The 13,883-nt window shown below is 40.0% G+C and overlaps 1 pseudogene; it reads left to right on the top strand.

Moving 5' to 3' along the window:
* Nucleotides 1-7,092: 7,092 nt before the first annotated feature.
* Nucleotides 7,093-8,240, top strand: LOC137991350 (uncharacterized; annotated as a pseudogene).
* Nucleotides 8,241-13,883: the final 5,643 nt, after the last annotated feature.

Genomic DNA, 13,883 nt, shown 5'->3' with positions numbered 1-13,883 from the left:
TTTGTTTGAGATCCAGATCTTATACACTATGTACTGTAATAAACACCTAATATTCAAAATGTTGCTTTGAACTAAAGTTTTCTATTTCTTGTTGTAATTAATACAAGTTGAGTGACATTTATTGACTTATTATTTCCATTTATTTATTTGTTTTGTTTATCACAATTGATACTCTGGGGGAAGGTCACTTGTAAAAAAAACTGCTAGCAGTATTCTATATGAATGAATTCAACGAATACATCTCAAAATAATTTTAACAAGTGTACCTCACTTTAAATTCCCAGGTCAAAGTGAACATTGTCAAGACTAAAGACAAATTGGATGTAACAGCAAATTCAGGAGAACTAGTGGCTGATATTGTTCCTTGTCTAGGTAACTACATTGAATTTGTTGTAACTGAAGAACAAGATGCAGGGAGGTTATGTGAAGACTCTCCAGCAGCACAAGCTGTTAATCCCTTCCATCTTATGATGGCTACTCAAAAAAGCAGCAGGCATTTGCCTCCTCTTTATGAAGAACATACAAAGAAGACAGCACTTAAGAATGATATTTTGAAGTGGCTAGAAAAGAACGAGTTAGGTTGGAGCCCTGACGAGTGCAAATCACAAGGGGAAGCATTTCTTGGAGCATTGGGAGACACACTATGGGAGCTAGATGGGCATGCAAAAACCTTGGAGGATGGTGGATGTCCTATCCCCACCATGTTAGAGTATTTTCAGGGCTACAATAAACCAGAGAAATCAAAGCACCGAAAACGTTCCCTAGCAAATCTGCAATATCACAAGACGCAGCAGCTATCCCAGAAGTTATTCCAATTATGCGGCTCTTCCTATCTAAAACGAAAAGCCAGGAAAGCAGTATATGAGAGTTTGTTACGCCTTGCTGACAGTTTGAGAAAATATGCGTCCTATCTGGAAAAGAAAGCCACAGCAAGTCAAGGTGTCGATGCAAGTCCAGCACACTGATGTTGACGAGTGGAAAGTGTACTCTCCACATACCAACATAACTCCAACAAAGAAGGCAAGGTATAATGTGCTGCACGAAGCCTTACTTCACGCCCAACTGTATGACCCAATATTTGTAAATGAATATGCACCATCAGACAGAAAGCGACGAAATGAGTTTGTGGACGAGTTTGTTGCCCCGTGCAAAGTTGTGCAGTATTCGTATACAGGAAGCAAGTCCCATCTCCACTTCATGTAGAAGGCTAATCTGGATGATTCTGAGACAGACCTGTTACAGAAGAATTTTACATAAAGCTTACAGAGAATTGACAGGTGATCAATCTGCCCCTAACACGCTTTCCGAGGAAAAAGTGGATGAAAGAATCCGACATCTTTTTGATAATGAAGATTCATACTTCGTAGGGGATTTAAGAGTAATGGAAAGCAGGCGACCTGAACAGTACTCAGATTTCCTTACCCTTACTAGGTGTCAAGAGTTTGTGAAGGCAAAAGTGGAAACTGCAGTAGATGATCGGCGCCATGACAGGGTCGATGGAGATGGGCAAGCAATCACACATTTGGCAATGGCCATGAGTAGGTTGCTAAAGAGTGCCCAGAGGGAACTGCTATTCCTTCAGTCCAGTGGCTTCGACTGTAGTTTTGGCCTAATTGTGCTTCTGCTGCAGCACATAAAAAAAATAGCAGAATCAAAGTTAAATTTATGGTTGCTGCGAGGCAAAGAAAAGAACACATTGACTGTTACTACGCATCAGCAATCTTCCGCTACCAGAAGGAATTTTGCGTTAAGTTTCGAGAAATAACAACTTTCGTTTGTGAGGACGATAAACACACTGTCAAGGTTGGTGAGCCGGACTACCCTGTGGCAGCAGTAGAGAGAGGGAAGAGAGTTGTAGTTGGAATCAACCAGACAATGATGTTTGGTGACCATGATTTTACCAAATTTTCATTGTCACCATCAGTTAGTTTGGACGAGGAGATCCCACAAAATATGGATGGTAGCTTTTACAATGGCCAGGTGCATGTTGGTCTTAAAGAAAATGCCTTACAAAAGTCAGCGACATTGAGACGCTAGTGAACTTGATAAGGTTTTGAGTGAAGATGGCAAGAATAATCCCGTAGAGTGCCACGACGGAGGACCTGATCACAACTTGCATTTTCCTCGAACACAACTGGCACAGATTGCTTATTTCATGCAAAGAAATCTAGATCTCTTAATTTTTGTTCAGACACCCCCTAATCGTAGCTGGAAGAACCCAGTGGAAAGGGTTATGTCAAATCTTAATTTGGCACTTCAAGGAATTGGTGTGATCAGGATAAGAACGAAATCAATGGAGCGGCATTTGCAAGTTGCAAATAGTTTGAAGTCAATCCGAGATCTATCAAGGAAGCATCCAATCACTTATCGCCAGTGTTTTCTCGCGTTTACAGCTCAAAGGTAAAACTTTCAAAGTTTTCAGTGCTGCCACAAATGAGGAACGTTTGCAGCTAGCAAACCAACTGAAATGCATTGATGGGGAATTTGATCCGAAGACACTACTTCCATCTTCGCAACCATCGCAACCTGGTACGCTGTCCTTGAAGCTGCAACAGTTTATTGATAACCACTGTGTGAAGGTCGTTACCAGTTTAGCATCAAGAAGTGTTCAGATGAAGAGTGTGTGTATGTGGTGCACCAAGGACTTCACAAGAAGAGTTTTCACAGCCTCACCAATCACAGCCATTAAAAGTGCTCCAGCAACAGAAGAACTGGTCAAGGCAAGATAAGAAGATAGATAATTATTGATCCCTATCAGTATGGCCACTATTATTTTCCCGTGAACATTCTGTATTTCTTACGATCTACCTAGATGTCAAAACACTTTATTTTTGTCCCATTGTACTTACATTAATAATATTAAATATGAAATGATCATTATTATCAATATAAATTTATATTAATATTCACAGTACTGGCTCCTTGGTATAACTTGAAAGCTGCATGTGTAAAGGAACCAGATTGACTTAACATAATTATTAGAATGCTACAGGGGACTCAAATTACTAGAACTATGATTATTACCAATACATAAATATGTTGGAGAACGTGAGCTAATTTATTGTTATGAATGAAAAAACGTGAGCCACAAAAAATGGTCAACCATTTAGGATCATTACTGCAATGAGCACCTTACAAGAGTGACTCGATCAACAAAGTATGAGACCAAAATGGTCTAGAATTTTAAAGAATGGGGCAAACTGTACTTTATATTTTGGAATTTTTAGTTAAGGAGTCTCTAGTTCAGAAAGAATAGCAAGACTCTAGTACGACCCAATGAAGTAGTCCATTGTACAATAATACGCTTTCTGATAATTATTTTCCCTATGATATGAAATTTGACAATTACAGTCAAGGTATGTCACGCGTACCCACAGTACCCACAAGACTGAAATTAAAAGTGCAATTCCTCGTTGGAGCTTTGGAGATTTGAATGGATAACTGAACAATAATTCATCAAACACTTTCATAATAAAACAAAATTTCATAGCTAACTATTTTTGACATATCAAGGTAATATCTTGTGGAATTCGAATCGTGGGAACACAGCTCAAAACTGGAAGTCAGATTTTTCAAAACTTCTAGTTACACGTGACATAGCATGACTGTAATAGAACTGCTATGAATGGCGAAACCCAAATAGTTTCCATCAGGGGCGGGATAGGCCTGCCTTGTCATTGTAACTACGAATGATGGCAAACCTCTATGGTCCCCTCTTCCAAGTTTCCCATAATACCACAAGGTAAACTGCCTGTATGCAGCTTTCCGGTAACTTTGAGATGAATAATCCGGCTCATCTGCTTGGATATTGCACCTGCAACCTCGGTTATAAATAGTTGTAACACCTCTCTTGAGCAGCACGTAACTCACCCCTCCTACTCCCTCCCTTTAATGTTGCGTTTCCCTGTTAGTTCTTGCACTGGAACCCATAAACATCAACATTGAAAGGGGAGGAGGGAAAAATGTCCATCAGTGTTACAACATCTGTGACCAAGACTGTATTTGTCACTGTTAAGTGTTTACATGTGTGGGACGTGATGTGACAACTGTGGAAAGTGGATTGTGAAATTATTGTTGTAGGGTTGTAAGATATGTCTTGGAGGAAACTTCAAAGATGTACAGAATTATTTGGTGAAGGACTGGTTTTTGTGTGTTAATGCTCTTGTTATCTGTGTGTTTGCAGAGTAACTAAATAAAGTCAACATTAGTCAGGGATATTTTGAGAGATGATGCGTCTATCAGAAAAGAAAACTGCTATTAAAAAAGTAGACCGGTAGCTGTAAAGGAGAGTTTGAAAAGGTTCAAAGTCAAGTTGTACATCCAGCAGAATATAGATTGAGAAGGTGACCAGTTAATGTTATTGAGGAAGACTGCGGTGGTTGCAGCGTGGCAGCAGGTGGGTTAGGGGAAAGGCCTGTGCGACTTGGAACACTGAATTCCCGTCAAGTATGATTTGTGTATTTAATAACTTACAGTCAAGCTGATCTTGACATTGTTCCTACACGGAAAGAATTTTCAAGAATTGTTTTGGACAGTTTTTCAAACGCTGATCGTTGTAATCGAGTTGAAGCGGTACAAAGGGCGTGTAGCCAAGAAGGACATAGGGATGGTGGCATTGATTATCACATGGCTGTGAAGTTAAGCGCTAGACGTCGTTGGCTAAAAGTTCGCGATTATTTAGAAGAAAGGCATCATGTGAAAGTAAATTTTAGTGATAAACATTGCAATTTTTACTCAGCCTGAAGTTACACAACTTAGGAGGATGCACATTTTAGACAGTCTAAAAGTCATCCGGACTTGTCAAATTCCGCCAAACCATGTATGTCTGCAGCTAGTAGAGTAATGCCAGTGGTAAAGGAAAAAGTAGAAAAGGGCGGAAAAGAGTGAGCGTATTTGATGTGTCACAAATTATTGTTGAAAAGGGTATTCACTCACGGATGCAGCTCCTTGCCTACGCAAATAATCAATAGGGGAGCAAAGGCGGTTGATGAGGCCCTCAAGTGTAGCCTAACTGTAGGTTGGGAATAAGAAGAAGTAGAAAAAAAAAATGGAGCACAGCAAAAAGAATAGAGCGGAGATTTTGTACATTCATCTCAGAAAGGAATGCATCATAGGTTGTGACTGTCATTGGTTGCAAATGGAGTAAGATGCAGTTCATCAAGAATAACATGATCAAGTTCTATTGTAACTAGTGGTGTGTGTTCACAACAGTAATTTTGTTTTCCTTTTTTCTTTGCCAGCTCAGATATCTCTTTAATACTCCTCTTTAGATTTGAGGATTCATAATGACACAAAGTCACTTTGCACCAAACACATGCATAATGGGATGTGGCACCTTTCAGTCGCATCATCAGTAAAATAAATTTGTAGTCATCCCCGAGAAAAAACTCTTAAATTAATCACCCTATCATTAACTTCAATTTTCTTTTCACTATTTAGCCTGTTGATTTCATTAAAGACATCTGCAAAGGACTCTTGTAATGTTTTGTAATTCTATTTGCCCTTAACAAGAGCTATGGTATGCTTCCCCTTGGCTGCCATTACATCATTTCCCAAGTCCAAAAGGGCAAAGCTCATTAATATGAAGCTAGCAGTTCGGGTCATTCTTGCCCCATCCCCAGAAATGTTTATTTGAATGGTGTCTTCATAACCATCTGGGTGGCTTGCCATTTATCACTGGATAACACCTGTGCCCCCTCTGCGGTACCAGGAGTGTGTGTAATATGGCAGATATTATTCAGTTGATCTCGCCTTTGCTTGACAAGGTAAGACTTTGGCAAGCCATTGATGGTCATTGTTATTTCGTGGTAAAATGAGTTTCCAACACAAAATTTGTCAAGGAGAAATAGAACCTTCTCAACGTTTGACTTATCCTCTACACAAAGAGCTTCAAACCCACTGGTTTGTCTTTTTTCTTGGCAACCTGGTACTTCTGGGGTTTTTCTGTCAGTCACAGTATGTGATTCGCCTGACCTTGTTTCCCTGACTGTGATAATCTTGACTTCAAGTCCAAATGAGGTGACAAACCAGAGGGCTGACTACGTTCTTGATTTCTTTGATACTTTGGAAATGTCTTTCCATTTTTAAGCACGATTTTCAAGAGTACTCACGTAACTTGAGAGGTCTTCATTGATTGTTTGTAGATTCTCAATTGTTTTGTCTTTTTCTTGGATTGCCACCTGCATCTCCTGAAAAAGTTTTTTAAGTTCTGACTCCATTCACTATAACTTTTTTTCCACTCTTAAAGTTCATCTTGGATAAGCTCATTCTGCATTCGTAATGCCATCAAGTCAATCGTCTGTCCTTCATAAATGTGAAACTTCTTGCACTTTTTGTTCACGTCCTGACTTTGCCTTCAACCTTTTGCCTTATTGTATTCACTGCAAACTGCTCCAGCTAATCTCTGAAGATGTTTATGAATTTCTGCTCTTGTGGTGGGGTCCTCACTGATGCCAAAGGAGTTTCCAGGGAAATTCCAACAAATCAGTGTATGTGTATGGTGGTAGTTCTTCATCACTTGTCCCAGATGTAGATCGGCTCTGATCAACTGAGGTATTAGTGGATGGATTATCGTTTTGCCTGGCTGCCTTGCATAAAACTCATACCAGGCATTTAGAAGAGGGTAGGGAATGTCTACAGCAAAGAGGACATTCCTAGTTATAGCTTTAGCAGCATATGTTGGTCAGCGGCTACTCCCACGGTCATACGGACGAGAGACGTTCTTATAGATCCGCCATATTGTATGTATTACTACAAATAAAGGTAGTTCTGTTACTAATATCAGCTCCTAGACTTGGTTTTAGAAGTGGGATAACATGATGGCGACTCTTAAAAGACCAGAGCTCAAACTTGAGGGAAATGTGAGTGAAAATTTGAAAAACTTCCGAGTTACGATTCAACGATAACTGCGTTCAATCTAACTACCGCGACCTCGCTTGAGATCCTGTTACAGAGCGAGGTGCTCATTACAAGAGTCCTCTACTAGAAATTTCAGCGTTAGGATCTGCACTTCCAGATGAAGCTTTGTCCATGGTCAGATACACAGTCAAACCTCAAATTCCGGATGAACATAAAAAGAAACCCTGGATTTGGATGGATAAACTACGAGCCCATTACACAGGCAGCACAGGAAGTTGTGACCGATCCACAAGGCCTTCACAAGTCCATTCAAGAGTGGGAAGTTAAGGTAAGACACGCTGGCAGCCTATGTGGCTATGGCGATTTTAGTGATGAACTTTGTAGAGACAAATTTATATTTGGGTTGAATGAGGATAACATACGTACAGAGTCGCTTAAAACACATATAAAACCTGACAACTCTGGGAAGTCCCTGTCCGATGTAGTCGCCAAAGCGAGAGCTATAGAATCCGCCAAGCAGACAAACAAGTTAATTGCAGATTCGTCCAAAGGAATCGACGAACATGTCCACTGGACAGGCCTTAGACACAGTCAGAGGAAACTTCGCGGGGAGCTGGGTACATGTTTTTGGTGTGGCAAACGGCGTGGTCCACATCCATGGAAATTATGTCCAGCTAATGGAAGGACCAGCACCAGCTGTGGTGGAAATGACCATTTTGCCCGGGTCTGCCTAGAAGACCCAGTAACAGACCCACTTGGATGCCGCAAGGCAGAGGCCTCCAAGGCAGCCAGCACCGTGACCCACGTACAAAGCTCCGACCAAGAGACCTTCATTACACTGACATGTATGCCACAGCAGAGGACTACTCATCAATGGTACCTATGCTTATGCTAAACCACCTCTGCACCAGTGTGGAAAACCATGGATCTATGGAGAAGTACTCACCCATGAACACCCTCCGTCTTACACAATCCGCACTGCTCAAGGCCGCACGATTTGAAGGAACAGAGTCCAACTGAAGCCTGCTGCCCCGCCTTCCTGCCACCATCCCCGCGCAGCAGTCGAAGCAAGCACACCTCCTATTGCCGCTTACCAGAAACTATCCATGGACACTGCAGAGGAAACACTATCCTGTCCACGCCCTTCAGCTCAGCCCCAGCCTACGACCTTTGGGACACCTCTCCTTCAGACCCTAGTCAATTCAACAATCAAAAACTCTGCACCAGTTGACCCCCAAGTCCCTGACGCAGCCCCTCAGGAGAACGCCTCAGAAATTACACCACCACAGCTCCAGGAACTGACAGGATCACCAGTCAAGCAGATCCGGTCTGGACGGATAATTAAATCCTCTGAAAGACTGAAAGACTATGTCACAAACTAGCCATAAGATTTTTTTTATTTATCAGCACTGACTAAGAGTCTCTGAATATACAAACAGTTACTATGTAGCTCTACCATCACTCTATTATTGACACTTGAGTATAGGATACCATCTGTAATGGTCCCAGGCTTCGGGTTTTAAGTTATAGTTTGTTTTGCCTTCTCGTTTCTTTCTTTTGTTATTTTGCAAAGGGGGGAGATGTTGGTCAGCCGCTACTCCCACGGTCATACGTAAGAGAGACCTTCTTGTAGATCCGCCATATTGTATGAATTACTACGAATAAAGGAAGTTCTGTTACTAATATCGGCTCCTAGATTTTATATGCTACATGCTGAAGCATGTCCACTTTACCGATCAGGGGATTGGGAAGCTTGTGATTTCCGCGATGACTGCCCTTAACTTTGAGCCAAAGGAACACATTTCAGTGAAATTAAAGACAAACATATGGAGGAAAAACACCTCCTGCTTGATGTCTAATGACAGAACTTGGCGTTGTCGTCAGCTCACCAAAATAATAGAACATGAGCATGTGGTCGTATTTTAAATGTTTAGACGTTGGGAGAAGGGTAACATCTCGTTTTACTCAACATACACTTGAAATTTCGTTCTTCTTCCCTTTGAGCCTTGATGGCCATGTGCTATTGGAAGGCCATGAGGTTCACCTGCCAGCACCCAAGACCCATTACAGCTGTGATTTTTCCTTGAAAGGGGATACGCCCATCTTCTGTACCGCCACATAGGAAATTTCGTTTGTCCGCAATGGTGCGCGGACTGGAACTGGGCATGGTGAAGTGGTCTGAGATGCATGATTTGTATCTTTGTCGCGAAATTTTATCCATCAAACCTTACCAGTTTAAACCGGGGAGTACATATAGTGGAAATGCTTGGAATAGCATCGCCAATGATTTATGTGGTGTTGAAGAAACATCTTTCAATGTGAGTCAGAAATCAGTGAGGGATAGATATAGATTGCTGTAAGATAAGCACAAGAAAAGGATGAGGGCACAAGAGAGTGAGAGTGGCTCAATAACAGATCAGATGGAACTAGATCAACTCCTTCAAAACATACTCGAGGATACAGAGGAAGCATTAAGCAGCTATGATAAAGAAACAAAAGAAAAACAGGACAACGAATTGCTGGATCGAAAAAAAACACAGCGGAAGTTCACCAGAAAGCATTGGAATCCCTGCGACAAATGCAAAAATGGCATGTGGAGAAAAAGATGATTGCCAATTAAAGAAAAATCCGCAAAAAAGTGGAACTGAAACCATGATGTACCTGCAAAACAAAGCAGACAGAGAATTCGACTTGAGGAAAGAAGAGATGCAACTAAGGTGGCAGGAAACAGAATTTCACGAAGAAACGCAGCTTGAAGCTGTTCGGAAGCAAAATTCAACCACTCAGAATCTTGAAAAAATGTTTGAACAGTTTCAAACACAGAAACTTACCTTGAAGCAGCAGCCGATGCAACAACAGCAGCAGTACCAGCAGATGCAGATGAAACAAGCACAGCAACAACAACAAATGATGCAGCAGCAGTAACAACTTGTATTCACTCTACTGGAGAAGATGTCTAAGAATTAAGTTCCTGGCTTAGGTATATTTTGAAGTGTTTCATGTAACCTGTTCATTGTAAAGACCACCTATATCCAAGGCCCAAGCCTTGAGTGCGTGAAAGTTTAATGTATTTTATAACTTGCAGTTGTTGTTAATAAAAGGGAAAGGGATTTCACTTTTTAGTAGGCAGGCAGACTTGTTGTTATAAGCACTTATCAGAATTTGTTTGTTTCATGTGTCTTGTGGGTGTGGGTGTGGGAGGGGGGGGGGAAGGAGGAAGAAGGAAGCATTGCAGATTTCAGATTTTTAAATTTACCACCTATTTAACATAATTTAAGGCTATGGCATTTAATCTATATAAATCAACCCATCCCCACCTTTCCTTCACATTCAGTTTGCAAGGATGTAACTGTGCTTTAGTCCAGATAGTGCACCCACATACCAGAGATCAAAGGGCTATAGCAACTTTCATGTCTGTAATACAGCTAATTTGCAAAGGTTATACAATAGTGTGCGAATTTGGTTTAATTAAAAAAAAAAAAGGCTTTTATCCCAGAACATGACGTCAAAATTTGTACCATTATACAATCACAAACTCTCACCTAAGGCCACACAACTACTATGACTTATACTTTGTACCTTTTGGAAAAGTAGTTTATTAAAACACTACCATTTTTTTTTTACCTGGTGAATGTGAAGGATGTTGCAAATACAACAATAACACTTGATCTCTTGAATAGCTTACAATATAAGCAAAATCCAGAGAAAGCTAAAAATATTCAAGCTTAAACTTGATGCCTCTCATTTAACATATGCATGCTCTTCCTTGTTTCAGTACTAGCTCACAAAGCATATGTCCCTTGGCCATCTGCCTAACTTAATTAACCTGGCAAATGAATGCCATTGCATATACTTGTTTATTTGTTAACCTACAGTAAACAATATTTTTTGATGTGTTATATATATTGGTAACCAAAGACTTGCTATTCAATTAAATATAAGTGCAGGAAACTATTCATTTGTCTCAATTTGCCTAGAGTAGTGAACTTTTGAACTGCTATCCTACTTTCATTTCCATTATAAAAAATAATCTTGCACTGAGGGAGGTATCAAGTTGAAATAACTGCAGTAGTTGTATGGGCTTATTCAGACCAGATTTGACAGCTAGTCATCAAATGACGTCATCAATCAAAAGACAAAAAGAAGGGGGCATGCATAAATTAGGGGCAAGTTGGGGCAGCTGTAACCCTAACATAATTTAGGGTTAGGTTAATGGGATGCCGGTCATGTTCCAATACAAGGATATTTTCATCGATGAGAATGACAAAGAAAGAAACGTAACCCTAAAATGATGTTTCATAAGGTGCGCAAAAAATAGTACTGTGTGTGCATATCATTTTTATCGGTATGTGACTAGCCTGGTTTGGAGAGAGCTCTGGCATGCTCTGGAGTTGAACTGTGAATAAGAGATCTCAGCAAATCAAAGACAAGACTAAGGAAAACAAACCAATCACTTCACAACGAATATTTATAATTACAAATAGAGAAAAATGATCTCTTCTTTTAAAAGAGTGAACAACACCATTAACACCTTCGCGGATGCAATAAACTACAACTTGAAAAAAACCGCTTCGTATACTACAAAGATTTATTTGCGATTCGTTTTACTTACATAAAAAAATCTACTGGAAAAAGTCATTTGCATTGTCAACTTCACGCCTTAAAGAAGGTGCGGACTTGTCCAATTCCTGAAACGGATCTATGGTACATGAAGCGATGACTTCTCTTATTATGTTATCAATCATTTTTGATAGTTCTCTTGATTCCCTATCGCGGGATTCTGCTTTTCCACGATTCGCACGTATTTGAGCCAAACGTTCTTGCACTGCGTCGAAGAGGTAGGATCTCACTCTTTCCTTTTCTGTAATTCTGTCCTTTTGTCCCTCAGTCGCCAGTCTGCCATAAAAAGAAAATCAATCAACAAAGAAACATGGAAATTAAACCCTTTAACACCACCACATATGTTTGTAAGAGTCTCTCATATAAATCATTTTTCGAATCCGTATCAAAGAAGTCAGAAGAATGAAAACGTTTTTTATCATCATCGGAATAAACCCTTAACATTACCACCTTAGATAGTTTTAAATTTGTTTGTAAAATCATAGCGCAATGTACGAAAACAAGACCTACATTTCTGCAAAAACATGTTTGCTGATCTTGCGTGGCTGGAATTCTTTTGTGCAATAACTTCTTTTCTGGTTCATAGCTTCAATCTGTTTGCTGTCTTGAGATGTTTGCAAACCGCAACAGTTCTACTCTGTTCGTTCCTTGAACTAAATGATTGCGTTGACGGGCTCTTGATCACCGACGCGTAACGTTTGGAAAAAATGCAAGTCGTGTATTGTTTCATGAGCTCTCTGAATTACTAATTCTACCGGGAAAAAATCCGCAGAAATTGTGTTATTGTAAATACAACCTGCACTTCAATTGTTGTATAAACTAATTGCCTTTACTTCGTTTTTTACCGCAGTACCGCCTTTTGAAGGTAAAGACAGATGTAGAATATTGGTTGAAAGTTGTTTAACATTTCCAATACAATTTGTTTTTCTATAAAGTACCAACAAGACAGGGCATACTTGAAACGTTACGGCGATTTTGGATTATATGAAACCAATTACTTCTTACCTAATTTAAATACCACACGTGTGCTTGATAGCAAATCTGGACAAATTAAAGACTCTTCAAAGCCTGCTAATGTTTCACATCTTTTAGAAAGAGGCTCTCTTCTACAGTACTGTGCAAAAAGAATGCAAACGAATTTCGTCGAATTTCGGTTATTGTTCTCTCGAAATTTCGCCGAAATTTCGGTGGGAAAGGTGTGATTTTTCGGGCGAAATTTCCAAGAAATTTCGCTGAGCCACACGAAAATTCGAACGGAGGACGAAAATTCGCAAATTCAGCAACGAAATTTCGGCTGGAGTTCGTACGTAATGAAACGAAAATTCGCAAATCCAACAACGAAATTTCGGTTGGAGTTCGTACGTACTGAAACGAAAATTCGCAAATCCAACAACGAAATTTCGGTTTTCTGCTTACGCCGGTGATGCAATTTTTTCTAATTTTTTGGTCACGTCGCTAGCGCGCGATGAAAATCGCAATTGTAGTCACTCTTGAACTGGCGAAGTGACAGCAGAAAAAAGGATGTAGCTTTCCTATAAGTCGCTGAGCTATTCTTTTTTAATTTTCCATACATTAGTCAACTGCGTCTAGACGTTTGTTTACCTAGCCAAATTTACAGACAAATGTGTGGAAAATTCAAAAAATTAACTGAGCGACTTCTAGCCAAGCTACATACTTCAAACTTGGTGAATACAACCTTCTACCTAGTATTTTAACGTTGCGATTCAGAAATTGTGAAAAATTCAATTTTGGAAGAAGTTATTTGCTATCGGATTCTCATACAAACACTGTAATTTCTGAGCGCTTTGCCTACCCGTCAAGATGGCGTCGAAAACCGTGATAAGGCCTATTCTTCTTGGTCATGCAAGTACCACGCAAAGAAAAAATAAAATCGCTTACCATTCAATAAATTAAGTCAAGAAATTGAGATGTTGTAAGAGGGTAATAAATCACGAGCGTGTCAAAGTTTTAGGGCTGTGCGATGATCCAAACTCGAGTTATTTGGCAATAAACACTTCTCATGACATATTGGTTATTCAGAACTTGAAAACACATGGGGAATCGACATTTTCGTGACATGTTTCTTAGAAGCAATCCAGATGTCATGCATTGACTGAATTAGAAAGGGATTGTAAAAGCGCTTCCTTTACCATGGCTCATCTGCCCGCTTAAGTAATTTTATTGTCATCGAAGCCACTTGAGAGGAAGACGGATTAGAGAGCCAAGCGAGAAGGAGGACATACTTGAAGTCACACACCGTGGTAACAACACGTGTCAGTATCAACCTTATCTTTATTGCCACTGACTATACTTAAATTGATTAAACAACGGGGAGAAAAGAAAGAAGTGTGCTGTAATCAAATAAGGACTTGCTTAATTCTGCTTGCTTTTGTTTCGTAAGTTCT

The sequence above is a fragment of the Montipora foliosa genome, chromosome 2 (genome assembly GCF_036669935.1).
Source record: "Montipora foliosa isolate CH-2021 chromosome 2, ASM3666993v2, whole genome shotgun sequence".
Classification (NCBI taxonomy): Eukaryota; Metazoa; Cnidaria; class Anthozoa; order Scleractinia; family Acroporidae; genus Montipora; species Montipora foliosa.
The sequence above is the reverse complement of the archived record's forward strand: the minus strand, read 5'-3'. Positions and strand labels throughout refer to the sequence as shown.